A 27,999-nucleotide genomic window follows, 5' to 3' on the forward strand; every position below is an offset into this window, starting at 1 on the left:
ACCTATTGTGTATAAATGAAATGACTTTATTAATATCTGGTTAAATCATAACATATAACTCTAGCCAATAGTCTTCGGGCTTAAATTATATCACCATTCAAATTATATCCTTAGCAAATCCATTTCATACAGTTTAGTTTAGCAAACTAAAGATGATCGAATGCATTTTTTATTTCATTAAAATTATTGGTATGACATTAGTTAATAACATTATACAGGTTCAAGTGTACGTTTCTATGATACACGATCTGTATATTGCATTGTGTGCCCACCACCCAAAGTCAAATCATCTTCTATCACTATATATTTGGTTCCCTTTACTACCACCCTGCCCACCTTTCTTCTGGTAACCACCATACTGTTGTCTGTGTCTATGAGCTTCAGTTGTATAACCAATGGAACAGAAGGATGCATTATTCTTTATGAAATAGAGAAAATTCATTAAATTTTACCCAAGAGCAGAAAACATTTAAAAACACTCCAAATTTAATGAAACAAAATAGAGATTATATAAATTCAAATGAGTTGTTATATACCCAACGTTTTTACTTGCTCCCAATGTAGTTATTGTTCCCTAAATCTCCATTATCTTAATGTTCCGACTGGTGCATATCTCTTTTGGCAAAGCTGTTGAGAAATGCATAATTATTGGTGTTTTGCAATATGTAAGATTTCTGTTGGGAATTACTTTACAGAGGAAGTTTTTTTTTAATTGAGGGATTTATACCATAACTAGAAAAATGATGGTCTAAACCCCAGTAGAATGATAGTACTTTAATTAGTATTCATTTATATTAGACACACCCATGGAGAAGACTAGAAGCTGCTTTTTATTGAAGTTAAATATTAACTGTGAAACCAACTAAATCATATTCTCACTTTAATATCTGAAATGACTGGCCTATTTAATTGTGTTTTAAAAAAGAACTAGTAGTAAGACTATACTTTCAGGGATCATTTCTGTAGTTCATTACTAAAAAAGAGCTAGTCATCTGACATTAACTGAGCAATGCTTTAGGACAAAAAAATTAAAAAACCGTTCAGGTGAAAATATAGGCTCAGGTAAAATTGAAAATGCAGTGGAATATTTTAAGAATATTTAAAAATTATTTTCTTCAGCCCTGGCTAGTGTGGTTCAGTTAGTTGGAGCGTCCTCCCATGAACCAACATCAGGGCACATGCCTAGGTTGCAGGTTCAATCCCTAGTTTGGGTGTGTACAAGAGGCAACCAGTCAATGTTTCTCTCCCTTTCTCCCTCCCTTTCCCTCTCTCTAAAATAAATGAGCATGTCCTCAGGTGAGAGTAAAAATAAATAAATAAAATTATTTTCTTTTAGAAAATCATGTATTTCATAAATATCTCAAAATTAAATAGTATGTTTCATATTTGGGGGGTTTCTTAGCAGAAAGATTTAGCCTAATGTCAGATTGAAACCAGAAAAGTCAGTGTTCGTGCTGCCTGTCACTACCAGAACCAATTAGCAGAGGCAGGGACTGAATCTTCATGTGTACTCTATTCAGATGGCTGGTGAGCTGAGAAGATGGTGGGTTATGTACACTGAAAGACCGTCTTACATTTCCTTTCAAACCAGCCTTTTTTATAAGAGGGGAAAAGTTTGGAATTCAGGGGAAGAAAGTCTAAGTAAGGGATTTGGAACTCAGGACAAAGGTTAACCAGATAAAAGCTGCAGTCTGGCAATTTCCCCAGCATCTTTTCACTTGTTGATGGTGATTCTTCATCTGTATACTGGGTGGTGGGATGTCTCTCCCTGAAACACAATGGCTCACATACTATCTTGACTGCTTATAGTCTCCTGGAGTCAGAGTGGATTACCCCCTCAGTTCCTGAAACAATAACTTTTTACATACATTCATTACTAAGCTTATTAACTATCACCTAAAACTAAAATTTCCCAACTCTTGAGTTCCCCTATCATTCCCCCACTGTTAGTCTAAACTATCTTATTTCTATAAGATCAGTGTCATATGAAAATAATTTTGCTGTTGAGCATGTATTTTAGCATTAGACAGTCTGGTAGGGGGTTTAGGAATACACTTAATTGCAGATCCACATTACATGCAACAACAAGCTGTGATACTGAAAAAGATGAAAAGCATGAAAACAACAAATACATCTCTGAGACCAGTAATACTAAGTAGCCAGGAGGTTAATTTAGACAAATCAACACCAAAGAAACCCTCTCTTTGTTTTATCTTGGACACTACTTCATTTACTTGCTTTACTTTATGCTCTGTGAGTTATGAATTATCAGCCAGGTTGAAATAGCAGTGTCCTTTAAATTCCTCACATCCATGGTTATGTCTTAAAAGAAGGTAGTCTATAGCTATGCAATCTTCTAATACTGCTTCTCTAACTTGTCCTAGTTCTTGACTGATGTTACTAATCGCTTGAGATGTGGCATTCAAAGCTTTTGCCATAGTGAAGGCTAATCTACTCACTTTTACATTCAGAGTGTTTGGCATCACAAATTTAGCAGGGCTAAAAAGGTATAAATCACTGCTACAATCAAATGCAAGGGAGAGGTCATACTGAGCCCAGGTGGTGTGGAGCTTCTGAGGCATAAACACCATGAGTCTTCCCAGAGAGTATGGTCCCCCAAAACTGTTTTCTGGAACATATGAGTAAACAGTGCTTCCACATATTAGAAACCATCCTGCTGGCAATTTAACATAACCAAAGGCATAAGATACATTAGTGGTGGTGTTGCAATTCATCTCCACATCTATTGAAAGCATAAAACAGTTTTCAGTACAGTTGACAAAAGTTGCCTACTCTAGCTGGGGCTACATTAGTGACTTTTTAAAAATATATTTTTTAAGGATTCCACTTATTTATTTTTAGGAAGAGGGGAAGAGAGGGACAAAGAGAGGGAGAGAAACCTTGATGTGTGAGAGATACATTGATCACTTGCCTCTCACATGTCCCCAACTGGGAACCTGGCCTGCAACCCAGGCATGTGCCCTGACTGGGAATCAAACCAATGACCTTTCGGTTTGTAGGCTGGTGGTCAATCCACTGAGCTACACCATCCAGGGTATACATTAGTGACTTTTAAGGAAAATATTTCCCTGCCCTTTAGAGTTACCACAGGTCCCGAATTATGCTCTTTTTTTTCTTTTCTTTCTTTCTTATTTATTATTTTTGATATATTTATTGATTATGCTATTACAGTTGTCCCATTTCCCCCTTTCACTCAACTCCTTCCTGCACACCCCCTCCCTCCCACATTCCCCCCCTATAGTTCATGTCCATGGGTCATACTTATAAGTTCTTTGGCTTCTACATTGCCTACACTATTCTTACCCTCCCCCTGTCTATTTTCCACCTATCATTTATGCTATTTATTCTCTGTATCTTTCCCCCCTCTCTCCCCCTCCCAATCCTCAATTGATAACCCTCCATGTGATCTCCATTTCTGTGGTTCTGTTTCTGTTCTAGTTGTTTGCTTAGTTTTCTTTTGTTTTGGTTTTAGGTGTGGTTGTTAATAACTGTGAGTTTGCTGTCATTTTTACTGTTCCTATTTTTGATCTTCTTTTTCTTAGGTAACTCCCTTTAACATGTCATATAATAAGGGCTTGGTGATGATGAACTCCTTTAACTTGACCTTATCTGCCCTTCCATTCTAAATGATACCTTTGCTGGATACAGTAATCTTGGATGTAGGTCCTTGCCTTTCATGACTTGGAATACTTCTTTCCAGCCCCTTATTGCCTGTAAGGTTTCCTTTGAGAAATCAGCTGACAGTCTTATAGGAACCCCTTTGTAGGTAACTGTGTGCTTTTCTCTTGCTGCTTCTAAGATCCTCTCCTTCTGTTTCATCTTGGGGAATGTAATTATGATGTGCCTTGGTGTGTTCCTCCTTGGGTCCAGCTTCTTTGGGACTCTCTGAGCTTCCTGGACTTCCTGCAAGTCTATTTCCTTTGCCAGACTGGGGAAGTTCTCCTTCATTATTTGTTCAAATAAGTTTTCAAATTTTTGTTCTTCCTCTTCTCCTTCTGGCAGCCCTATTAATTCAGATGTTGGAATGTTTAAAGATGTCCTGGAGGTTCCTATGCCTCTCCTCATTTTTCCGAATTCTTGTTTCTTCATTCTTTTCTGGTTGGATGTTTCTTTCTTCCTTCTGGTCCACACCATTGATTTGAGTCCCAGTTTCCTTCACGTCACTGTTGGTTCCCTGTACATTTTCCTTTGTTTCTCTTAGCATAGGCTTAAGTTTTTCATCTAGTTTTCGAACAAATTCAACCAATTCTGTGAGCATCTTGATAACCAGTTTTCAACTGTGCATCTGATAGGTTGGCTATCTCTTCCTCGCTTAGTTGTATTTTTTCTGGAGCTTTGAAGTGTTCTGTCATTTGGGCCTTTTCTTTTTCTTTTGTCTTGGTGCGTCTGTTACTTAAAGGGGTGGAGCCTTAGGTGTTCCCGGGGCAGGGTAACGCTGATAGCTGCGCTGTGATGCTGTACGTGGAAGAGGGGCCAAGAGGGAGCAATGGCGCCCGCTCCACTCTCCACCAGACCTCAGTCTTTCACTCCACTACCTACAATCAAACTGGGCCCCTCTGGTGCTGGTTCCCGAGTGGGTGGGCTTGTGCACGCCCTAAGCCCCTGTGGGTCTCTCCAGTGACCTTTCCTGTGAGGCTGGGAGTCTCTTCTGCTGCCGTCCCAACCCCCACGGGCGTTTTCAATCAGAGGTTTGAGGCTTTATTTTCCCGAGCTGGAGCCCTGGGTTGCGCAGTCTGCTTCGCTCCCCGCCGTTTGTCCTGGTTTATCTGTGCGCGAATGTAGGGCCTCAGGGTCTGCTAGAGGTCGGACTGCCTGCCCCATTCGTCCCACACTCTGCCAGTCTTGGTCCTGCCACGGGAACACGAGTCCTCTCCGCCCCTCCTACCGGTCTGGATGAATGTTTCTTTTTTATCTACTTGGTGTCGGACTTCCTTGTCATTCGATTTTCTGTCAGTTCTGGTTGTGCGAGGAGGCGAAGTATGTCTACCTACGCCGCCATCTTGGTTCTCCCCCCCAATTATGGGCTTATTGATTGCTTAAACAAAGTATAATTTCGAAGGCTTTCCAGGGGAGTACAAACACCTATGAAACAAGAAGTGAAAGTTCAACAGAGGTTTCTCCTGCAAGACAAAAGTCAGAGATGTTTAGAACATATTTTGCTAAATATACTCAAATGTTTTCATCTTGTTTGAAAGGAATAAGTTCTCCATAACATGGGGTTAGACAAAAAGTAATGAAAAGAATATGTCATTGTTTTCAAAAGATGACTTTCAGATTTCCTTGAGGTTTGGTAGTCCATTGTTCTTCCAGTGCTTTCTTTACTATGGTGTGATTAATCCAAGGTTTTATTCCTGCCAAAATAGGGGTGGTGAGGAGTATGTCCCAAGGTCCAGTCCACTTTTCTTCTAGTTGGCTCTCTGGGGATCCTGTCTTCCAACACTTAAGTTCCCCCAGCAAGATGAGCCAGGGTCAAGGCCTGCTAATGGCACTTAGATTATACTTGAATTTCTCATTTATAAGATAAAAAAATAGCATATGCTGGGTAGCCATCTGCTGAGTCTGTGTGACAATATAAAACCACATTTAAAATAAATTCTGATAATACTCACTGAGTACAATATGAATGGTGACACAGAATATATTAGGGCAGTCAAGGTAGCATTCAGTATACTTGTCTACATAAGTCATTTAGATGCCTGGAAAATCCAAAATTTCATCATGAAATTGTGTTTTCTAGACTACATGTTACAAATCAAAGTAACAAAAAATCCTTTTTTTCATAGTATGTTTATCACATAATCATATGATTTTCAATAATTTTGTCACTGTTGATATGGTATAAATTTTTATTGACCAAGTGTATTAATTTCTAGTAAGAACAAGTACTAATAAATGTAAGTTATTTACTTTGGGTATGGGACATTCCAAATAGTTAAGTAACTGGTAAAATACTATTCATATCATTTAGATGAAGAAACTATGTTAGATTATAGATAAGTGATTGGGTTCTTAGAAATAATAAATTCAGCAGAAGAACTTATAATATTTTACTTTCATATAATTTTACATAGGACTTCATTCACTTCTAAGCCACCCATCCCTGCAGTCCTCCCCGAGCAATCCCAACCTCCAGGCCCCCTTGAACTTTCACATTCACCATTTAGTTTTGATTCATTTTGTTTCAAAAAAGATTTATTGAATATCTATTATTTGCAAATCACTATACGAAGTACAGATACAAAGAAGAGATATTCTCAATAAGCTTAAATCTAGTAAAGAAAAAAATCACAATACCATATTATAATATCATAAGAGGGATATAAATAAATATGTGAACACAAAAGAAGGAGAGAATACTTCTACCATGGCAGAATAAGAGCAGTAATAAAAAAAATATATCCAAACTAAGAAATACTGCAAAAGAGTGGGGTCATACATTTTCAATGTCATAAGAAAGTGAAGGCTACCCAAAGAATGTCTAGGGCAATGCTCAGAAAATGGTTTCTGTAAAGGTCCAGAGAGTAAATTTTTTGGTTTTTTGGACCACATGGTGTTACAAGTATTCAACTCTGCCTTTGTAGCAGAAAAGCTGCCACAAACCTTATGCAAACAGTTGAGAGTGGCCAGATTTCACCCACAGGCTATAATTTGCCAACCTCTGGTCTAAGGGGCCTAAAATTAACTAATTCAACTCACTGTTTGCTATTTATTTATGGTTCCAGATTTAGTGAAGTTACATGTTGACTTGTAATTTTTTTTTTATCTTTTCTAAACGCAAATAGTTTCTGTCTATAGACACAAAACTGCAAAGTATTATGGCCCTGTTGACATTACCCAGTTTGTATCAAATTCAGCAATTTTATCTTCCTATCAATATTCTGTCTTAAAATGGTCTTTGACCTAGTCATGATATCTTAATTGTTCCTTTACTAATTAATGAGTTCAATACAATCTTTGATATGTGTTCATTTTCTTTTGTCTGATTGTTATGATTTTACTTCTTTAAAATTTTCACTTTGACAATTTTGGAGGTTCCATGGTGATGCCCAAATTGACTCACTTCACGGAGGCAAGTAAACTGCATTATGAAAGAAATTGAACTCATAATCTGTTTAAAACTAAGTACATTATTTTGGCTGTCAGGATGAATCCCAACCAGCAATTAAACTTTGCTTATTCTGTTTCTAGGTTCTATTTTCTTATCTGTAGTGATTGTTGTGTTTTTGTTTCTTGTTTGCACATGGCAAAAAAAGTTATTCTCACTTGGTGGTAGTAATGATTATGATTTTTTTTTATTGTCTGACCATTTGGTGATTTCTTTTGGATGGATGGTGGAGAGCTATTCTCTGCTGAGTGAGAAAGAGATGATCTGGTTTGTTTGGGCTCTTTGTTTGTCTATTTGTGAATTCAAATCAATTAGGAACTCTGTACGATTGTGAAAGGGAACGGCTCTTTAATATCTAAATCTATAAGTTTTTATGTTTCTGTTTACCCTTGACCTGTGGCAGAAATTGTAGCACTGAAGCTCTAAGTTCTCTATATATCTATATTTACTTAAATTAGAAAGGAGTTTCTGTTTCATATGAATATGAAATAGGATCCTTCTTATGAATAGAATTAGATTATAATGTCTCTTTAAGGAGTTCAAATATAATTGACTTATAAATAAAGGAGCACTTCTATAAACAAATATTCCTAGCCATGACAAAAAATTTTAAATGAACTTGTAATACTACAACTATGCTATGAATTTGTAAAATCCTTACACAAATGGCTAACTCAGAAATATTTTAAGAATTCATGTTTACATAATTAAGGATCTTTGGACAATTTAGATTGGTTTGATAATTCAGGTTTAAGAAAGAGAAAATATAGCTCTAGGTTTTTTTCTCTATTGTATCTTAAGTTAATAAAGTGTACATTGTCTATTTATAAAATTTTGTCTTTTATGAAAATAACAATGGGAATTTCTTAAATTTATTTTGGTTTACTAATCAACACACTAATATAACTCCTTCATAATTTTTTAAGATTGTGAGAAATGTAAATTTGTCTTCAAAATTTTATTATTACTATTTAATGTATTTATTGATTATGCTATTACAGTTGTCCCATTTTCCCCCTTCACTCCACTCCATCCTGCCCACCCCCTCCCTCCCACATTCCCCCCTATAGTTCATGTCCATTGGTCATACATATAAGTTCTCTGGCTTCTACGTTTCCTATACTATTCTTACCCTCCCCCTATCTATTTTTTACTTACCATTTATGCTACTTGTTTTCTGTACCTTTCCCCCCTCTCTCCCCCTCCCACTCCCCTGTTGATAACCCTCCATGTGATCTCCATTTCTGTGGTTCTGTTCCTGTTCTAGTTGTTTGCTTAGTTTGTTTTTGTTTTTGTTTTAGGTGTGGTTGTTAATAACTGTGAATCTGCTATCATTTTTACTGTTCATATTTTTTATCTTCTTTTTCTTAGATAAATCACTTTAACATTTCATATAATAAGGGCTTGGTGATCCTTTAACTTGACCTTTTCTGAGAAGCACTTTATCTGCCCTTCCATTCTAAATGAAAGCTTTGCTGGATAGAGCAATCTTGGATGGAGGTCCTTGCCTTTCATGACTTGGAATACTTCTTGCCAGTCCCTTCTTGCCTGTAAGGTCTCTTTGGAGAAATCAGCTGACAGTCTTATGGGAACCCCTTTGTAGGTAACTGTGTGCTTTTTTCTTGCTGCTTCTAAGATTCTCTCCTTCTGTTTCATCTTGGGTAATGTAATTATGATGTGCCTTGGTGTGTTCCTCCTTGGGTCCAGCTTCTTTGGGACTCTCTGAGCTTCCTGGACTTCCTAGAAGTCTGCTTCCTTTGCCAGATTAGGGAAGTTCTCCTTCATTGTTTGTTGAAGGAAGTTTTCAATATTTTGTTCTACCTCTTCTCCTTCTGGCAGCCCTATTAATTCGGATGTTGGAACGTTTAAAGATGTTCTGGAGGTTCCTAAGCCTCTCCTCATTTTTCTGAATTCTTGTTTCTTTATTCTTTTCTGGTTGGATGTTTCTTTCTTCCTGCCAGCCCACACTGTTGATTTGAGTCCCAGTTTCCTTCACATCACTGTTGGTTCCCTGTACATTTTCCTTTGTTTCTCTTAGCACAGCCTTCATTTTTTCATCGATTTCGCGACCAAATTCAACCAACTCTGTGAGCATCTTGATTACCAGTGTTTTGACCTGTGCATCTGATAGGTTGGCTATCTCTTCCTCGCTTAGTTGTATTTTTTCTGGAGCTTTGATCTGTTCTTTCGTTTGGGCTGTGTTTTTTGTCTTGGCGTGCCTGTTATCTAAAGGGGTGGAGCCTTAGGTGTCCACCGGGGCAGGGTAATGCTGGTCGCTGTGCTGTGACGGCTGTATGTGGGGGAGGGGTCCGATAGGGAGAAATGGCACTTGCTCTACTTTCTGCTGGATTTCAGTCACTCTCTCTGCTACCCACAATCAAACTGGGCCCCTCTGGCGCTGATTCCCGAGTGGGGGGCTTGTGCACACTCTAGGCCCCTGTAGGTCTCTCCAACGACCTCTCCTGTGAGGCTGGGAGGTTCTCCTGCCGCCGCCTCAATCCCCACAGGTGTTTTCAATCAGGGGTTTGGGGCTTTATTTCCCTGTGCTGGAGCCCTGGGTTGTGCCATGTGTCTCGCTCCCCTGCCGTTCCTCCCAGTTTATCTATGCGCGAATGTGTGGCTGCAGGGTCTGCCAGCCACCACCTTGCCGTGAGTCCTCTCCGCCCCTCCTACTGGTCTGGATGAATGTTTCTTCTTCATCTCCTTGTTTGTCAGACTTCCATACAGTTCTATTTTCTGTCAGTTTTTTCTTTTTTTTAAAATTGTTGTCGTCCTTTTTTTGGTTGTGCGAGGAGGCACAGTGTGTCTACCTACACCTCCATCTAGCCGGAAGTCTCTAAATTTTATTATTTTGACAAACTTTTTATATCAACTGTAACTATGTTTTGTAGTTTGAACACAATTTTCAAGATCCTTAAGTAAATTAAACACTTGGATTAATATCCAAATAATAAATAATATTTGATTGTTATAATTTCTAAGTAATATAGTATACTGAAAAAAATGATTACTAAGGATAATTTCAAATTAAAATACATTTTACTAATTTTTTTAATAAACTATAGGATGACTATGTCTTTGGTCTTGTTAATGGACATGTTAATTTCTAATATTTTTAAAGTGTAAAAGATATATGTGAAGCTGTACAATGTAGTGTACTCATAGCTTTCCTAGCCTGCTTAATTATATTGTACAACAGTTTTCAATCACTTACCAGGAGGTAAGTGAAATAGAAGTTAGTTACTTTGTGTTTTCTGTGAAATAGAAGTTAGTTACGTTGGTTAAAGGTTATATTTAGTATGAATGTACTAGGAACAATAGTAAGAGAGAAATAAACCTAGGTGTATATGGTAATGCTTGTGTTTTTTGATTAAAGTAAGAAGGGACTATGTTTTTTGTTAAAGCATCTGATTACTACAGAAAGAGGACATGGAAAGACAAAGCCTTAATGACTGCACAAAGTCATAAAAGGTTTTCAGAAAAAGGAATATTCTTTTGCCTTGGTTTATAACATTGAATATAAATAGAAGCAATACTTATAATCCATTAACATGGCATATATTTCCATTTATTTGTGTCTTCCTTAATTTCCTTCTTCAGTGTTTTCAAAATGTCCATACTATCCAACACAATTTATAGATTCAACACAATCCTTAATAAAATACCAATGTCATATTCCACAGATATAGAACAAACATTTCAAAAATTTATGTGGAACCATAAACAACTCCAAATAGCTGCAGCAATTTTGAGAAAGAACAAAGTAGGAGGGATCACAATACCTGACATCAGACTATATTACAAGGCCACTATAATCAGAACAGTCTGGTACTGGCATAAGAACAGACACATAAATCAATGAAACACAATTGAGAGTCCAGGAATAAATCCCTGCCTCTATTGTCAATTAATATTCAACAAAGGGGGCAGGAACATAAAATGGAGTAAACATAGCCTCTTCAACAAATGGTGTTGGGAGATCTGGACAGCTACATGAAAAAAAAAATGAAACTTGACCACCAACTTACACTATACATAAAAGTAAACTCAAGATGGATAAAAGACTTAAATATAAGTCACAATACCATAAAAGTCCTAAAGGAGAGCATAGGCAGGACAATTACATATATTCAAAGCAGCAATATTTTCACTGACATGTCTTCTAGAGCAAGGGACATAAAGGAAAGAATGTACTCCCATTTTGTTTAAATGGGAGCACATCAAATTAAAAAGCTTCTGCATGGCCAAAGAAAACATTAGCAAGATGAAAAAGGAACTAACTGTGTGCGAAAATATATTTGCCAATGATACCTTGGACAAGGGTTTGATCTCCAAAATGTATAAAGAACTCACTTAACTCCACTCCAGGAAGACAAAAACAACCCAATTAAAACACGGGCAAAGGACCTCAACAGACACTTGTCCACGGAGGACATACAGAGGGCCCAGAGACATGAAAGGATGCTCAGCATCACTAGCCATCAGAGAGATGCAAATTAAAAATAAAATGAGATAACACTTCAAACCAGTCAGAATGGGCATCATCAACAAATCAACCAAGAACAAGTGCAGTTGAATTTGTAGAGAAATGGGAACCTGAGTACACTGTTGGTAGGAATTCAGACTGGTGCAGTCACTGTGGAAAACAGTATGGAATTTCCTCAGAAAACTAAAAATGGAACTGCCTTTTGACACGGCAATTCCACTGATGGAATTATACCCTAATTATCCTGAAACACCAATTCAAAAGAACTTATGCACCCCAATGTTCATAGCAGCATTATTCACAGTAGCCAAGTGCTGGAAACAGCCTAAGTGCCCATAAGTAAATGAATGGATGAAAAAACTGTGGTACATTTACACAATGGAATACTACACAGGAGAACAAAAGAAGGAATTCCTATCCTTCCTGACAGCATGGAATGAAATGGAGAGTATTATGCTAAGTGAAATAAACAAAGTGGTGAAAGACAAATGCCATATTATCTCACCTAGAAGTGAATCCTAATGAACAAAACAAACAAGCGAGCAAGATAGAACCAGAGACATAGAAATAAAGAACTGACAGTAACCAGAGGGGTGGGGGGACGGGGATAACAGGGGAAAGAAGGGGAAAGCTCATCCAGGAACATGTATAAAGGACTCACGGATAAAGACAACAGGAGTGGGGGAGGATTCAATGTGGGAGGTGGAAGCGGGGGACAGCAGGGGGAAGTAATGGGTGAAAAATGGGGACAACTGTAATTGAAAAACAATAAGAAAATAGAGAACCAAGATCGCGGCGTAGGTAGACACACTGCGCCTCCTCGCACAACCAGAACTGACAGAAAATCGAATGACAGGGAAGACCGACACCAAGTAGATAAAAAAGAAACATTCATCCAGACCGGTAGGAGGGGCGGAGACAGGCAGCCGGGGCGGAGAGGACTCGCGTTGCCATGGCGGGACCAAGACTGGCGGAGTGTGGGACTAAAGGGGCAGGCGGTCTGGCCACTGGCAGACCCTGCGGCCCCACATTTGCGCACAGATAAACCGGACAAATGGCGGGGAGCAAAGCCGACCGCGCAATGCAGGGCTCCAGTGCAGGGAAATAAAGACTCAAACCTCTCATTGAAAACGCCCGTGGGGGTTGGGGCGGCAGCAGAAGAGACACCCAGCCTCACAGGAAAGGTCATTGGAGAGACCCACGGGGGCTTAGGGCGTGCACAAGCCCACCCACTCGGGAACCAGCACCAGAGGGGCCCAGTTTGATTGTGGGTAGCGGAGTGAAAGACTGAGGTCTGGTGGAGAGTGGAGCGGGCGCCATTGCTCCCTCTTGGCCCCTCTTCCACGTACAGCATCACAGCGCAGCTATCAGCGTTACCCTGCCCCGGGAACACCTAAGGCTCCACCCCTTTAAGTAACAGACGCACCAAGACAAAAGAAAAAGGAAAGGCCCAAATGACAGAACACTTCAAAGCTCCAGAAAAAATACAACTAAGCGAGGAAGAGATAGCCAACCTATCAGATGCACAGTTGAAAACTGGTTATCAAGATGCTCACAGAATTGGTTGAATTTGTTCGAAAACTAGATGAAAAACTTAAGCCTATGCTAAGAGAAACAAAGGAAAATGTACAGGGAACCAACAGTGAAGGGAAGGAAAAGGGAATCAAATCAATGGTGTGGACAAGAAGGAAGAAAGAAACATCCAACCAGAAAAGAATGAAGAAACAAGAATTCGGAAAAATGAGGAGAGGCTTAGGAACCTCTAGGACATCTTGAAATGTTCCAACATCCGTATTATAGGGCTGCCAGAAGGAGAAGAGGAAGAACAAAAAATTGAAAACTTATTTGAACAAATAATGAAGGAGAACTTCCCCAGTCTGGCAAAGGAAATAGACTTCCAGGAAGTCCAGGAAGCTCAGAGAGTCCCAAAGAAGCTGGACCCAAGGAAGAACACACCAAGGCACATCATAATTACATTACCTATGATTAAACAGGAGAGAAATCTTAGAAGCAGCAAGAGAAAAGCACACAGTTACCTACAAAGGACTTCCCATAAGACTGTCAGCTGATTTCTCCAAAGAGACCTTACAGGCAGGAAGGGACTGGCAAGAAGTATTCCAAGTCTTGAAAGGCAAGGACCTCCATCCAAGATGACTCTATCCAGCAAAGCTATCATTTAGAATGGAAGGGAAGATAAAGTGCTTCTCAGATAAGGTCAAGTTAAAGAAGTTCATCATCACCAAGCCCTTATTATATGACATGTTAAAGGGAGTTACCTAAGAAAAAGAAGATCAAAAATAGGAATAGTAAAAATGACAGCAAACTCACAGTTATTAACGACCACACCTAATACAAAAACAAGAGCAAACTAGACAAACAACTAGAACAGGAACAGAACCATAGAGATGGAGATCACATGGAGGGTTGTCAACAGGGGAGTGGGAGGGGGAGAGAGGGGGGAAAGGTACAGAGAATAAGTAGCATAAATGATAGGTGGAAATTAGACAGGGGGAGGGTAAGAATAGTGTAGGCAATGTAGAAGCCAAAGAACTTATAAGTATGACCCATGGACATGAACTATAGGGGGGGAATGTAGGAGGGAGGGGTGGGCAGGATGGAGTGGAGTGAGGGGGGCGGGAAATGGGACAACTGTAATAGCATAATTAATAAATATATTTATAAATAAATAAATAAATAAATAAAATACTAAAAAAAAAGAAAGAAAGAAAAACAGTAAGAAAATAAAAATACGCCCTGGCTGCTGTGGCTCAGTGGTTGAGTGCCAGCCTGTGAATCACAGGGTCGCCAGTTCAATTCCCAGTCTAGGGCACATGCCTGGGTTGCAGGTCAGGTCCCCATTAGGGGGCATGCAAGCGGCAACCGTATACTTATGTTCCTTTCTCTTTTTCTCCACCCCTCTCCCTCTCTAAAAAATAAATAAATAAAATCTTTAAAAAAGAAAATATAAATAATAAAAATAATTTTTAAAGGAAGCAATAAAATATGTGAAAGTTTCCTCAGGTTGGCTCAGTTTTGATGAGTGTGTTCATAACAAAAAAAATACAAAAAAAAAACCCCAAACAAACAAAAAAAAAAGAGGTCTGGTATAATTTTACTGCCAGTATTACACTAAGGCAGGACTAGGGTTTGACTTTTTTTGTTAAAGACAGGGGAAAGGAGGAGAGAAACAGCAATGTGTGAGAGAAACATCGATTGGCTGCCTCTTACACGCCTCCAACTGGAGACCTGGCTTGCAACCTAGGTACGTGCCCTGACTGGGAATCAAACCAGTGACTTTTCAGTTCACAGGCCAGCGCTCAATCCACTGAACCACACCAGCCAGGGCTAGAATTTGACTTTCTTTCTATTAAAATATTATTATTTTAATAGGGATAGACACAGAGACCAATGGAACAGAATACAGAACACAGATATAGATCCCTACTAATATGCTCAGTAATTTTTGACAAAGAAGCAAAAGCAATTCAATGGGTGGAGAATGGCCTTTTCAATAAATGGTGCTAAAGAAACTGGATGTCCAATGACAAAAAACATGAACCTTGATCTAAACTATATATAAAAATTAACTTGAAATGGATTATGAGCATCAAATATAAAATGTAAAACTACAAAACTTATTTTAAAAACAGGGACCTAGGTAGAACTAAGCAAACTTCTTAGTCTTGACACCAAATAGCACAATTGATAAAATGAAAAGTTGACAAATTAGACCTAATGTAAAAGAACAACTTTTTCTTTGTGAAAGATTCTGTTAAGAGGACAAAAAAACAAATTTTAGTCTGTGGTAAAATATTTGCAATTACATATCCAATAAAGACCTTGCATATATAAAAGGTACTGGGGCCAGCAAAAGTAAGGCCTGCTTGAGTGTGGTTGGTAGGGTAATAATATGGGTGTAATAATTTATAGTTTAATTTGAACATTTCACCTAAAATGTCATATGACATGCTTCAATATGATCTTGTTATGTTACAGAATGACACACCTAAGGTTTTATAATAAAATATTTTGTAATAAAAAGGTGGAATTATTTGTGCTATACCCTGTATTAAAAACTCAAAACTCAGCATTACAAAAAATGAGCAATCCAATTAGAACATGGACAATTGACATGCACTTTTTACCCAAGAGTACACATGGATGACAAATAAATGCATGAAAAGATGTTCGATATCTTTAACCATTAGAGAAATGAAACTAAAACTAAAATGATATATCGCTACACACCTAGCAGAATAACTAAAATAAAAAAATACTGATAATACCAAATGCCGGTGAGGATGTAGAGAAAATGAATCATTCATACAATGCTGGTGGGATTGTACAATTGTACAGCCACTCTGGCAAATATTTTGGCAGTGCCTTTCAAATCGATAAATGGACTTAATGTATGGTCTAGCAATTATACTCTTAACATTTATCCCTAAGGAATTAAGATTTATTTTTATGCAGGAACTTGTACATGAATGCTCATAGCAATTTTATTTGTAATAATAAAAAAAAGGAAACAAAATATAACCAGAGACATTGAAGTTAAGAACAATCTAACAATAGTCAGGGGGGAGTGGGGAGGAGACAGTGGGAACAGGGGATTACAGGAACTACTATAAAGGACACGTGGACAAAATCAAGGGGGAGGGTGGGGGTGGGGGAGGGAGGTGGGTTCAGCTGGGGTGGGGTGGAGGGATGGGGAGAAAAGGCATACAACTGTAATTGAATAACAATAAAAATAAAAATAAACCAAAAAAACAAAACAAAAACCAAAACTGTAGAATACCCAAATGCCTTTTATTGGGTGAAAGTTTAAATAATCTGTGGTACATCCATACCATGAAATACTAATCAGCAGTAATAAAAGAATGGATTAGTGATACATGTAACAATTTGGTTAAATCTCAAGGACATTATCTTGAGTGAAGAAAAAGTCAATCTTAAATGCTCACATACTGCATAATGATATTTATGTAACATTCATGAAATAACATAATTATAGAGATGGAGAAGAGGTTCATGGTTTCCAGGAATTAGAAATGGAAGGGAGGACATTTGTGTGACATAAATGAATAAAATGAGTGAGTTTTGTGGTGATGTTAGTTGAGTTTCTTGATTGTGGTGGTAGTTACGCAAGGCTACACATGAGATAAAACAGCATGGAGCTACATACACAAGTGCATGTGTAACTGTTGAAATCTGAATAATCTCCCTGGATTGTACCAATATTAATTTGTTGGCTTTTATATTGTACTATAGTTGCGTAAGTTGTTAACACTGGGAAAATTAGGGGTAGGGGGTACACAGCATTTCCTTTTATATTCCTTTGCAAGGTCCTGTGAATCTATAATTATTTCAAAGTAAAAAATAATTAAAGATGATAAATTGGTCTTCAAGCTCTTATCAAGGAATGAGGTTATATTTACCTTCTATGTAATCTTGCTTATAAGAGATTTCACCTATGACAAGAATAATTTTATCTGCATATTATTGTCTTTATTATGTTCTTAAATTTTTAAAAAATGCACCCAAATGTCAAAGAACAAAGGTGAAAAAATTAAGTTTACTTATAACCATGTTGGCTTATTTTATGGTTAATTTAGAATATTTTATCATTTTGATTAAATTGATAACCAAGTATTGTTTTTCAGGTACCCACGTAAATATTTCAAAAATGGTACAATTTATGTAAAGGCACCAGAGACTTTGACAATGACTCTGCTGTTTAACATGTTCTTTTTTCTGCTGTGAATATGAATTAATTTTTTTATTCTTACCCAATGACATGCTTATTGATTTTAGAGATGGGGGTTAGGACAGAGAAAGAGAGGGGGAGAAACATCAATGTGAGAAAAAAACATGGATTGGTTGCCTCTCATAGGTGCTCTGACCAGGGACTGAACCCAAAACCCAGGCATGTGCCCTGACCAGGAATCAAACCTGTGACCTTTGGTTTGTGGAATGATGCCCAGCCCGCTGAGACATAATAGCCAGGGTGAATTTTGAATTTTTAAAAATTATTTGAATTACAGTTTACATTCAATATTATTTTGCATTAGTTTCAGGGTACAGCATAGTGGTTAGATAATCATATACTTTACAAAGTGTTCCCCTGATATTTCTAGTACCCAACTGAGACTATATGTAGTTATTACAGTATTGTTGACTACATTTCCTATGCTGCACTTGACATGATACAATCAGGGGAAACATTGATCAAACTCATGAAATAGTTCTGCAGTTATAATATTATTGATGACTGTAATAAATAAACTATAGCCTCTCAGTCACATTATCATCAGATTTCTGCTACCTGACGCATGCCTGAAGTCTCTGCTGTAAGATAGTGACTGGTATTTGTACCTCCAATAAAGGAGGAGGTTGTTGAGTCTCCTGGATAGGTGTATATCAGGTACTCTTAACTATGAGGGTGCATTTATTAAAGCTGAGGGCAGTAAAACAAAGAAGGGGTTACCATGGAAGAAGCAACAGGGGAGCCTAAGCGGGGCTGTCTTGGCTCTCTGGAAATGTTATAGGAAAGAAATAAGCCTTGGCAGGGCTGCTTTAGCTCACTAGAAATCAAAGAAAAGAGGGTCTTGGAGAAAGGTTCAGGAGTTTTTCACAGGACAGCCTGCCACTGCCCATTGCTGCTCTGGTTACAAGGCTTGTGGGGTCCCCCAGAGTTTAGGAGATGCATGTCTGTGAGTAAAGAAGTAGGGGAGAGGGCCCTGGCTGGTGTGGCTCAGTGGATTTAGTGCCAGATTGTGAACCAAAACGTCGCTGGTTCGATTCCTAATCAGGGCACATGCGTAGGTTGTCAGGAGCTCCTGAGAGGCAGCCATGCATTGATGTTTCTTTCTCTCCCTTTCCCCTCTCTAAAAATAAATAAATAAAAATTAAAAAAGAAAAGAAGAAGTAGATGACAGGAAAAAGAAAGGCACAGGTTGCTCCCAGGAGACCTAGGGAGAGTGCATGGGTCCTTCATCCTAGAAGTTTTTAAGAGTGGAGAGCTCAGGGGAACCCCAGGGGAGGATCTCAATAAAGTACTCATCAGCTTTCCAGGTATGTCCTCTCAGGGTCGTGGGGGTTATTATTCAATGCAGCTGGTCCCAAGGTCAGCTGTAGTGTCACTTGTCTGCTTTTACTGCTTTTCTGGGTCTAGAGCTGACATACAACTGAGGCCTAGATGTTATGTTCGGGGAGAAAAGGCCAGGGGAGGAGAGGTTACCCTTGGGACGAGGTCCTTGTCTTGCAAGTTTTGCCCCTAGCCAGGCAGCCAGGCACCTGGGGCTTTTCACCCTTGTGACTATCTGCAGCTGTCTCAGTTTCCCTGTTCCATTTGCCAAGGAATTTTCCTAGCTTCTTATTTTCTTGCCTCAGCTTAATTTGCATCTGCATGATGATTAATTATGTTGAACAATATTTCATGTTTTTATCAGTCATTTGTATGTTTTCTTTGGAGAAATGTCTATTGAGGTCTTTTGCCCAATTTTTTTATTTGTAGTTTTATTATTGAGTTGTAAGGATTCTTTATATATTCTAGATTGAGTCCCTTAACATTTACAAAATTTGCAAATATTTTCTCCTATGCTGCGGGTTGTCTTTTCACTTTCTTGATGGTATCCTTTGTTATACAAATTGTTAGTTTCTATGAAGTCCAATGTATTTACTTTTTTGAAATTGTCGCTGGGTTTTTCAGTATCATATATAAGAAAGTTTGTTTAACCAAAGGTTAAAAATATTTTCTCCTAGACTTCTGGCCAAGATGGGGACATAGGTAGACACACTGTGCCTCCTTGCACAACCAAAAGAAGGACAACAACAAATTTAAAAACAAAAAACAACCAGAACAGACAGAAAATCGAACTCTATGGAAGTCCAACAACCAAGGAGTTAAAGAAGAAACATTCATCTAGACAGGTAGGAGGGGCGGAGATGCGCAGCTGGGTAGAGAGGACTCATGGCAAGGCTGCAGCTGGCAGACCTGCCGAGGCAGCAGATTGCGGACTGGGCGTGGTCCCACATTCGTGTGCAGATAAACCGGGAGGAACAATTGGGGAGCGAGACAGACCACGCAACCCAGAGTTTCAGTGCGGGGAAATAAAGCCTCAAACCTCTGATTGAAAACACTGTGGTGGTTGAGGCGGCAGCAGGAAAAACTCCCAGCCTCACTGGAGAGTTCATAGGAGAGACCCACAGAGTCCAAGAATGTACACAAGCCCATCCACCCAGGAATCAGCACCAGAAGGGCCCAATTTGATTGTGAGTAGCAGGGGAAGTGACTGAAAACTGGCAGAGAGCAGAACAAGTGGCACTGTTCCTTCTCGAAACCCTCTCCCACATACTGTGTCACAGCGCAGCAACTTGGGTTGCCCTGCCCTGTTGAATAGCTAAGGCTCTGCCCTTACTATGTAACAGGCATGCTGAGGGGGAAAAAAAAAAAAAAAAGCCCAAATGAAGGAACAGATCAAAGCTCCAGAAAAAATACAATTAAGAGACAAAGAGATAGCCAACCTATCAGATGCACAGTTCAAAACACTGGTAATCAGGATGCTCACAGAACTGGTTGAATATGGTCACAAATTAGAGGAAAAACTGAAGGCTATGCTAAGAGAAATAAAGGAAAATGTACAGGGAACCAACAGTGAAGGGAAGGAAAGCGAGACTCAAATCAATGATTTGGAACAGAAGGAAGAAAGAAACATTCAACCAGAACATAATGAAGAAACAAGAATTCAAAGAAAGGAGGAAATGCTTAGGAACCTCTGGGACATCTTTAAATGTTCCAACATCCAAATCATAGGGGTACCAGAAGGGGAAGAGGAAGAGCAAGAAATTGAAAACTTATTTGAACAAATAATGAAGGAGAACTTCCCTAATCTGGCAAAGGAAAAAGACTTCAAGAAGTCCAGGAAGCTCAGAGAGTCTCAAAGAAGTTGGACCCAAGGAAGAACACACCAAGGCACATCATAATTACATTAGTAAAGATTAAAGATAAGGAGAGAATCTTAAAAACAGCAAGAGAAAAGGAGACAGTTACCTACAAAGGAGTTCTCATAAGACTGTCAGCTGATTTCTCAAAAGAAACCTTGCAGGCAAGAAGGGGCTGGAAAGAAGTATTCACAGGCAGGGACCTACATCCAAGATTACTCTATTCAGCAAAGCTATCATTTAGAATGGAAGGGCAGATAAAGTGCTTTCCAGATAAGGTCAAGTTAAAGGAGTTCATCATCACTAAGCCCTTATTATATGAAATGTTAAAGGGACTTATCTAAGAAAAAGAAGTTAAAAAATATGAACAGTAAAATAACAACAAACTCACAGTTATTAACAACCATACCTAAGACAAAAGCAAACTAAGCAAACAACTAGAACAGGAACAGAATCACAGAAATGGATATCACATGGAGGGTTGAGTGGGAGGTAGAATGGGGGAAAAGGTACAGAGAATAAATAGCATAAATGGTAGGCAGAAAATAGACAGGGGGAGGGTAAGAATAGTATAGGAAATGTGGAAGCCAAAGAACTTATATGTATGACCCATGGACATGAACTAAAGGGGGGGAATGTGAGTGGGAGGGGTGTGCAGGGCGGAGGGGAATAAAGGGGGGGAAATGGGGCAAGTGTAATAGCATAATCAATAAAATATATTTTAAAAATATATTTTCTCCTAGAATTTTTATAGATTTAGATTTTACATTTAAGTCTATGATCCATTTTTACTTTTTTGTTTGTAGTGTAAGGAAAGGATCTAAATTAATTTTGGCATAATATGAATATTCAATCCACACTGAATCATTTGTTACCAGGGCTGTCCTCTTCTTTTGAATTGTCTAAGACCCTTGGTAAAAATCATTTGATCGTAAACCTATGGGTTTAGTTTTGGACTCCTAATTCTGTTCCATTGATTTGCATGCCTGCTCTTATGCAAATAACACACAGTTATAATAAGCTACAGTCTGAATGACTGTAGCTTTATTATAACTTTTGAAATAGGGTAGTGTACATCCTCCAACTTTGTATTAGTCTTCAAATTTATTTTGGTATTCCAGTACCTCTGCATTTCCATATAAATTTTTGGATCACCTAGTCAGCTTAGGGAAACTTGCAATCTTAACATATTGAGGCTTGCAATCCATTAACATGGAATGTCTTTCCCAATTGTTTAGATATTTTAAAATTATTTTGGCCCTGGCAGGGAACTCATTTGGTTAGAGTGTCATCCCAATATGCCAAAGTTGCGGGTTTGACCTCGAGTCAAGGTATGTAAAGAAAAAAAAAAACAATGAATGCATCAGTAAGGGGAACAATGAATGTTTCTGTCTCTCTCCCCCTCCCCCTCCCCCTCCCTCTCTCTCTCAAAATCAATAAATAAAAAAGAAAGATAGATAAATAATTAAATAAATAAAATTTATCTTAACATTGGAAGGAGACTTGATTTTGGGTGGTAAACACACAATACAATATAGAGATGATACATTACAGAACTGTACACTTGAAACCTATATAATTTTACTAACCAATGTCACCCCAATAAATTCAATGAAAAATTTTAAAAATTAACAATGTTTTGTAGTTTTCAGTATAAAAATTTTATATTTTTCTTAAATTTGTTCCTAATTATTTTCTTCTTTTTGATGTTATTAAGAATGTTTTTTTTTTTTAATGTACTTAATTATTTATTTTCAGAGACAGGGGAAGGGAGGGAGAAAGAGAGGGAGAGAAACATCGATATGTGAGAGATACATCGATCGGTTGCCTCTCACATCCCCACCTGGGGACCTAGCTTGCAATGTAGGCATGTGCCCTGACAGGGAATCAAACCAGCAACCTTTGGTTTCACAGGCCAGCACTCAATCCACTGAGCCATACTAGCCAGGATAAGAATGTTTTTCTAATTGCACTTTTGAATTGTTCATGTTCACTGTATAGAAATACAATTAATTTTTGTATATGGATCATGTGTCATAAAACATCACTAAAGTTATTTATTAATTTTAGTAATTGTGTGTGTTTGTGTGCATTCCTTAGGATTTTCTAAATATCATGCCATCTGCAAATTAAGACAGTTTTTCAATCTGAATGGCTTTAAAATATTTGTGTTAGGTATGACAAAACCATTGCCAGCATTGTACTAAATGGGCAAAAATTAAAAGCATTCCCCTTAAGATCGGGAACAAGAGAGGGATGTCTGCTTTCACCTCTATTATTCAACATAGTACTGTAAGTCCTAGCCACAGCAACTACACAAGAAGAAGAAATAAAAGGCATCCAAATTGGGAAGGAAGAAGTAAAACTGTCTTTATTTGCAGATGGCATGATGCTGTACATATAGAACCCCATAGATTCCACCAATAAACTAGTAGAACTAATAAATGAATTCAGCAGAGTAGCAGGATACAAAATTAATATCCAGAAATCAGTCACATTTTTATATGCCAATAACACACTAAGCGAAAGGGGATTAAGAAAATAATCCCATTCACAATTGCTTCAAAAATAATAAACACCTAGGAATAAACCTAACCAAGGATATAAAAGACCTGTACTCTGAAAATTATAAGACACTGAAGGAAGAAATAGAAGAAGATACAAATAAGTGGAAGCACATACTGTGTTCATGGATAGGTCCATACTACCCAAAGAATCTATAGATTCAACACAATTCCTATCAAGATTCCAATGAGTTACTAAACAGAACAAATACTTCAAAAATTTATATGGCACCACAAAAGGCCCCACTTGACAACAGTGATACTGAGACAGAAGAACAAAGTTGGAGGAATTATGCTACCTAATATCAAACTATATCATAAGGCCAACAGTAATCAAAACAGCATGGTAATGGCATAACAACAGACACCTAGATCAATGGAACGGAATAGAGGGACCAGAAATAAACCCACACCTTTATAGTCCATTAATATTCGACAGAGGAAGCAAGCACTTACAATGAGATTAAGATAGTTTATTCAATAAATGCTGTTGGGAAAATTGGACACATGCAGAAAAATGAAACAAAACCACCTTCTTATACAACACACAACAATAAATTCAAAATGGATTAAACCCTTAAACGTTAGACCGAAAACCATAAAAATCCTAGAAGAAAACATAGGCAGCAAAATCTCAGATACAGCAATATTTTATCAGATATCTCTCTCCAGGCAAGGGAACCAAAAGAAAAAAAAAAAAAACACAAATGGGACTATATCAAACTAAAAAGTTTTTGCACAGCAAAGGAAAACATCAACAAAATAAAAAGACAACCCACAAACCTGGCTGGTGTGGCTCAGTGGATTGAGAGCCAGCCTGCGAAACAAAGGGTCGCCGGTTCGATTCTCAGTCAGGGCACATGCCTGGGTTGCAGGCCAGGTCCCTAGTAAGGGGATGTGCAAGAAGCAACCACACACTGATGCTTCTGTCCCTCTCTCCCTCCCTTCCCCCGTGTCTAAAAACAAATAAATAAAATCTTTTTTTAAAAAAAGGCAACCCACATAATGGGAGAACATATTAGCTAATACATTTAATAAGGGGTTAATACCCCAAATTTAGAAAGAACTTACAAAACTCAACACCCAAGAAACAACCCAATTAAAAAAAATGGGCAAAGGAGCTGAATAGACACTTCTCCAAAGAGGACACACAGATGGTCAATAGACATATAAAAACATGCTCAACACCACTAATCATCAGGGAAATGCAAATTAAAACCACAATGAGATATCACCTCACACCTGTCAGAATGGCTATCATCAGTAAATCAAAAAACAAGTGTTGACAAGGATGTGGAGAAAGGGCAACCCTTTTACACTCTTGCTGGTAATGCAGATTGGTGCAGCCACCGTGGAAAGCAGTATGGAGATACCTCAAAAAATAAAAATTGGATCTGCCTTTTGACCCAGGGATCCCACTTCTGGGAATATATCCAAAGGAACCCAAAACACTAATTTGAAAAAACATAAGCACCCCATGCGCACTGCAGCATTAGCTACAATAGCCAAGACATGGAAGCAGACCAAGTGTTCATCAGTAGATGAGTGGATAAAATAACTGTGGAACATTTACACAATAGAATTCTACTCAGCCATAAAAAAGAAAATTTTACTCTTTGTGACAGTATGGGTGGACCTGGAGAACATTATGCTAAGTGAAATAAGCTAGACAGAGAAAGACAAATACCATATGATTTCACTCAGATGTGGAATCTAATGAACAAACTGAACTAACAACCAAAATAGGGACAGAATCATAGATAGAGGGCAATGCGACAGCTAAGGTGGGGGAGAGTAGGAGGTAGAGGGAATGAGTGAAAAGGAAAAAGGACCCATGGACATGGACAACAGTGTGGTGATTGTGGGGGGAGGGATTATAAGGGTACTAAATGGTAATGAGAACAAAAATACAATAAAAGTAAATACATTTAAAAATATTTTTATTGTTCTTGCACTGGCTAGAATGTCCAGTATAATGTTGAATAAAAGTGATGACAGTGGACACTCTTGTCTTATGTCTGGTCATAAAGGTAACGTATTCAGTCTCTCATGATTATATATAATATTAGCTAAAGATTTTTCATAGATTTTCTTTATTGGGTTAGGAAAGTCCCCTTATAATCCTGGTTTGTTGAGTGTTTTCATTATGACAGGGTGTTGAGTTTTGTCAAAGGAGTTTTCTGTATCTGTTGGGATAATTATAAAGTTTTGTACTTTATTCATACATGTACTTAACTTTACAACATACATGTACAAAACTTTAGTACATGTATTAATAAATACATGTACTAAACTTTAAGTACATGTATTAATATGGTGAATACAATTTTTTTTTTTAATATTACACCGACTTGCATTTCTGGAACAAATCCCGCTTTGTCATGTTTTATAATATTTTATATATTGCTGAATTTAGTGCACTAATACTTTTTAAGATTTCTTTCACGTGTGTTCATGGGGGATATCAACCTGTAGTTTTCTTCTGCTGTCTTTTCTATCAGAGTAATACTGGCCTCATAGGGGTTGGGAAGCATTCTCGCCTCCTCTAATTTTTCTTGTCTTTTTTGTTTCTTTTTTCCTTCTGTACTTTTGAAAGATTTTGTAAATAATAGGTGTGATTGTTTTACTTCAAATATCTGATTACATTTAGCATATAACCCACATGGGCGGGGGTTTCTTCTAGTGTGAAAATTAAATTTCTTAATCTATTTCTTTACTTGGTTGTCTATTCACATGTCTCATAATTTTGGGGTGAATATTGGACATTTTAGATAAGTATTGTAACAACACTGGATTCTGATTTTGCCTTCTACAGGTTTTTTAAAATAGTTGTTTGCTTACTCATTTGTAACTTGCCTAAACTAAGTTTATAACCTCTGTCTCCCCTACAGTGTGTGGCTGCTCGTGTCTCTGCTCAGATTTTGTACCTTGCTTATATTTTTAAAGACTATCTTTCTGAGGGTTGATTATTGTGTCTGCATAGCTTAGTGTTTAGCTAAAGATTGCTCCAAAATTTTGTTCAAACACCACTAGTCTGTACACACCCATTATCTGTTCATGGATCTGTGTGTGGGCTGGGGAACACTGAATCAAACTTCAAACTGTTGCCAAATCTGCTCCACCTTTTCCTTTCTGCTGCTTCTCTTGCTTTTCCTCTGTGCGTTCAGATAAGCACCGTAGGTTAAGTATGGGTGAGCACGACATGCGGGTTGCTTATGGAGTCCACTGTAGCTGTCTTACTGCCTGGCATTCCCAGCTACATCCCCTGCCAATCAGCTGGTCCCCTGCCTGCCCCAAACTGTCCTGTAACCTCAGGCTAGCAGCTCCTTTTGTCCACTTGCCACTGAGATCACTACTTAAACTGACAATGCTCTAAATCAAGTGAGCTCCTTTCCACAGCAGCAGCAAAAAGCAAAACTGCTGGTTTTTATTTTACAGCCTATGTCGCCTTGGTTAAACTATTGTGCCAACAGAGCTGGGGCAGTGTGGTGAGTGGGAAGTTGGAGCAAGCCCAGTATATTAGTCAGGATTCTCCACAGAAGCAGAACCTACGACACACACACACACACACACACACACACAGAAGGCCTGCTTGAGTGTGGTGGGTAGGGTAATAATATGGGTGTAATAATTTATAGTTTTAATTTAAACATTTCACCTAAAAAGTCATATGGTGTGCTTGAGTGTGATATTATTATGTTATAGAATTACGTGTTTATGATTTTGTAATAAAAAGGGGTGGTATTTGTGCCAGACCCTGTATATATACTTATAATTTATAATTATATATTTATATATCAGGCAAGAACACCATAGACTTGCTCTGTTCTTACCCAAAGTTCTCTGTTATATCCTCTAGAGTGTTGAAATGGAAAAAAAATGATGAAATTTCTTAAAAAGCTGACAATTTGTTTAGCTTTTTAGTTGTTAGACACATAAGCATGAATTCTACAAACTCAGGAAATTATTTACTCAAATACAGTAGGATTTCCTCCATCAAGGTCAAAGAAACTCTTCCAACTGAGAGAGATGTCAGTCCTTGACCACCATCAGTGCAAGAAACAACAGTAATACCTGCTTGGAGATTCTTCTACTCTTCTTGTACAATACAGCCTGTGACCCACACATATGAAGAACGGAACTAATATTTAATAGAAGATACATAGCAGTTTTGATAAACATTTTGCTGATGTGATCTGAACTTGGTGCCATTAGGGAAATCTAGAACAAGAGAATAGAATGCCTTATGTCTGGGGGAATGAGAAAATGAAAATTGGGGAAAAAAGAGATAGAGTAGAATATGAATGGACTCTAATGATCCTTCTGAAGTGCTCTTTATACCTAGATTAATTTTTCAATTATTTTGTAAATCTTTCAAGAGCAAGAACAGTCTTTTATGTGTTGTAAAATACTTTAATGTAATATAGGTACTAGATGTCACTGGGCAGAGGCCTGCCCCTGAGCGGGTCTGTCTAGGGCCAGCTGTAGTGTGTGGGTTCTTGACTTCATGGAGGAAAGACTGTACAACACAAGTCCCGGTGACTATGAGGATACATTTATTAAAGCTGCAGACAGTAAAACAAGGAGGGGCTTAGCATAGAAGAAGCAACAGTAGAGCCTAGGCTGGGTTGCCTTAGTTCAGTGGGAAGCCAGAGAAAAGGGGGCTTTGGGGACAGGTTCAGGGGATTAGCCTGGGGCAACTGCCAGCCACCTATTGCCTTAAAGTTTAGGAGATGGGTGCCTGTGAAGAAAGAAGTGGGGGAGAGATAGGGGAAAGGGAATGGTGTTGGTTGCTCTGTAGAGGGTCATTTGTCTTGAGTCTTTTCTCTCTTTCTCTCTTTTCTCTCTCTCTCTCTCTCAAAATCTTAGGGGAGGTCTCA

The 27,999-nt window shown here is 38.2% G+C and overlaps 1 long non-coding RNA gene and 1 pseudogene across 3 annotated transcripts in view; one reads left to right on the forward strand and one right to left on the reverse strand.

Moving 5' to 3' along the window:
- The window catches only part of LOC139440525 (uncharacterized), a 125,653-nt gene that overhangs the window by 78,409 nt on the left and 19,245 nt on the right, over positions 1 to 27,999 (reverse strand). The window lies entirely within an intron of this gene.
- Positions 936 to 1,013, forward strand: LOC112303551 (small nucleolar RNA U3; annotated as a pseudogene).

Source organism: Desmodus rotundus, chromosome X (genome assembly GCF_022682495.2).
Source record: "Desmodus rotundus isolate HL8 chromosome X, HLdesRot8A.1, whole genome shotgun sequence".
NCBI classification, from domain to species: Eukaryota; Metazoa; Chordata; class Mammalia; order Chiroptera; family Phyllostomidae; genus Desmodus; species Desmodus rotundus.